Source organism: Piliocolobus tephrosceles, chromosome X (assembly GCF_002776525.5).
Source record: "Piliocolobus tephrosceles isolate RC106 chromosome X, ASM277652v3, whole genome shotgun sequence".
In the NCBI taxonomy this organism is placed as follows: Eukaryota; Metazoa; Chordata; class Mammalia; order Primates; family Cercopithecidae; genus Piliocolobus; species Piliocolobus tephrosceles.
The window spans coordinates 91,884,735-91,888,281 of record NC_045455.1 but is presented as its reverse complement, the minus strand read 5'-3'; the positions used below and the strand labels follow the sequence as shown (position 1 = coordinate 91,888,281).

At 41.5% G+C, this 3,547-nt stretch overlaps 1 protein-coding gene across 2 annotated transcripts in view; it reads right to left on the bottom strand.

Annotated features, from left to right (window-relative positions):
• SACS (sacsin molecular chaperone) overlaps positions 1 to 3,547 on the bottom strand; it is a 94,450-nt gene that overhangs the window by 21,244 nt on the left and 69,659 nt on the right. The gene's annotated exons all lie outside the window — the stretch shown is intronic.

Below are 3,547 nucleotides of genomic sequence, written 5' to 3'. Positions count from 1 at the left end.
TCTCACGGGAGTGGATGGGTCACTAACGCTCTCACGGGAGTGGATGGATCACTAACGCTTCCATGGGAGTGGATGAATGTATTCAAAGAAAGGAACAAAGTAAAAGAGCTGAGGAAGGAGCCCCCACACTAACCCATATTTAGGGAGTAAAGTGAGGAACAGAGGTTCACAAATAATTCTGAGAAGCAAGCAAAATCAGTGGATGCCAAGAAGGAATGGTATCATCACAGCTGAGGCCTTCAAAGAGGAATCCCAAGCTTCTGGGAGATCAGGTAAAAGAAACAGAAAAGTCCACTGAGCTGAGTAACAGAAAAATCATTAGTGACGACAGCCAGACTATTTTAGTGGAATGACAGTGGAAGCAAAAGTCTGTTTGGAGTGATAATAAATAAAGAGGAAGTACAGACAATAAGACAACTCTTTCTGGAAGCTGGACTATGATAGAATACAAAAAAGAAAATCAAGATCGAGGTCTGTTTTGTTTTTCCTGAAATGGAATATAGTGAAACATGTTTAACTGCTAATGAAAGGGGCCGTAGATGTAAACACTAAAAATACAAGCAGTAGCTCAATATTTAGCTAAGGATTTTAAATGTAATACAAGGAAAAGTTACAATTATTACATAATGTGACAGATTTTGTTTGAGCTACAGAATTAGAGGGAAAGTTTCCACTGCAGAACAAACACATGTTTCCATTTTATGCAGTAGTACTTCCCAGACTGGCCAATCAGTGTTTACCGATCACTCATAAACAGAAGTCCATAGTGCTCTGTGTCAGCAAAGCAATGGAGTAATCATTATGTACAGCAAAAAATATCCAATGTTGTTACATGTCTGTGATGTTCCCTACCATTTATGAAGGGGGCTCCATAAACATAAGACTCTGTCTTTCTTCTCCTGCACTCACTTATTCCCCCAACAGGCCCCATACCAGAAAGCAAGATGACTTATATGCTTGGTAAGTTGAGAAAAAGCATCTGCACAGGCTCAGCAGAACTCACAGGCACAGATGTTTAGTAGGGGCAGGACCTCTGGAAGGAAGTCTGTGGCTTTCCAGGGCTACCTGTGACTAGACTGGTGAGCTCATCTATTTCATTCTGGGAGTCAACAGAAGTCCAATGCTTGTCACAGCTATAATCTCCAACAGCACAATAATCAGTGACAGAGGTGGCTTCTGACATGCATCTGCTGAATTCCTTCTGCTATGTCTTCACTATGTCTTCACTGACTCAGAACTCAGGAAAGGAAAGCAAGGTGTCACTTACTAGCTCCCCCTAAGTCCCTGTATCACCATGCTCTCAAAACAGTAAAACCATTAATGGCAATAAAGTTGTATCCAAAACAAATTTCTGTCTGGAACACAGAGGTAAAAATGATTGGGAAGATACCCATGTGACTGGTTTAAAAAAGTTTGAAGGCTAGTGACACGGTTTGGCTGTGTCCCCCCCAAATCTCATCTTGACTTGTAACTCCCATAATTCCCATGTGTTGCGGGAAGGACCCAGTGGGAGATCACTGTATCATGGGGGTGGTGTTCTCACGGTAGTGCATACTGATCTCGTGGTAGTGACTAAGTCTCAAGAGAGCTGATGGTTTTATAAGGGGAAACTCCTTTCTCTTGGCTTTCATTCTCTTTTTGCCTGTCGCCATGTAAGATGTGCCTTTAGCCTTCTGCCATGATTCTGAGGCCTCCCCAGCCACGTGGAACTGTGGGTCCACTAAACTTCTTTTTATTTATAAATTACCTAGTCTCAAGTATGTCTTTAGCAGCAGCATGAAAACAGACTAATACAGCTAGTTATCAGGGTTATTAAATAATCATGAAAATAGGAGCCTAACCCTTAAATCTAGATAAAGAAAAGTGATCATCAAGACAATCTCTGGGAGTGACCCACCCACACATGATGTGTGATGAACAAAACACCAGATGAACATCTGGTGTAACAATGCCAAGAAAATTAACCAAGACCAGAAACAAAACACAGTGCTTCATTATGACACCAAAATAACAAACGCGAATCCATAATAGAGAAAAAGAAGAAAATAAAAGTGGAAAAATGCAACTTCGAAATATGTCAAGTTTTCTACATTAATTTATACATTTATCTCATCCCTAAAAATATAACAGGTTTGCCCCCATTCACCCAGGGCTAGAGAAGCAAATTGTAGCCACATTCTGTGCCACAAGATATTTGGAAAATGCTGAGCGAAAGCAGAATGCTCTGCTGACCTTCCACCCTTCTCACCTGATGTGGCCCTGAATTAACTTTTGGCCATTTCCAAATCCACATCCACCTCAGAAAGTATCTGCCACCAACAAAAATATTTGCTTTAAAATAAAGTAATAAACCACACAGTAAAATACTATAACAATGAGAAAGAATTGTTAACAGTTCCATGCAACGATCTGGATGACTCTCACCAGCATCACAGCAAATAAAAGCCAGACGCAGAATATATGCCACATGGCTCCTTCTATACAAAGCATGATTAACTAGCAAAGTGAATCTATGCTGTTAAAGCCAGTGTCGTGGCTACCCTGGCGTGGTCAGATTGAAAAAGGCAAGAGAGGGGTTTTGGGGGCTGGTAACCTTCTGGTGATTGTCTGTGTTATGATCTAGGTTTACATGGGTATGCTCAGGTGGTGAAATTTCACTAAGCTTATATTTATGAAATGTGCACTGTTCTGTATGTATCTTATATTTCAACACAAAATTTTAACAAAAATATAACACATCATTAATAAAAAAGAAAAAAAGGGCCGGGCACGGTGGCTCACATCTGCAATCCCAGCACTTTGGGAGGCCGAGGCGGGTGGATCACAAGGTCAAAAGATTGAGACCATCCTGGCTAACGTGGTGAAACCCCGTCTCTACTAAAAATACAAAAAAATTAGCCGAGCGTGTACTAAAAATACAAAAAACTAGCCGGGAATGGTGGCGGCGCCTGTAGTCCCAGCTACTCGGGAGGCTGAGGCAGGAGAGTGGCGTGAACCCAGGAGGCAGAGCTTGCAGCGAGCCAAGATCGTCCAGCCTGGGTGACAGAGCAAGATTCTGTCTCAAAAAAAAAAAAAAAAAAAAAAAAAAAACAAAGGAGCTCCAAAACGTTAGAGCAAAGATTGGCAGGGTTCTAGGAATCCGGGCTTAGACTGACAGAGAGGCTGTTTTGAAGATGACAGTTACAGTTACAATTACAATTAAATGAGTAATTTAGATGTTTGAAAAGTCAGTCTCACAGCTACCAACCTGAAGAGCAGGGCAAATCCAGAACTTCTCAGACAACATCTCACTTAGAAAAAGCTCAGGTAACAGTTGCACAAGGAAAAGGATGCTTGCAGAAGTTGAAAGGTACTATTAAAATTAGAACCATGTTGACTGTTTTCCCCAAATTACTGTCTTTCCCTAAAAGACAGGACACTTACCAGACACCCATCACTTGAAGACCCCCACAACACCCCTTTCCTGCCCCTTCACAGTTAATTGGATTTGTCTACACTTCCCAGGAGCTGATCCAGCCTAACGCAAACCCAGCATCGTAACTACATA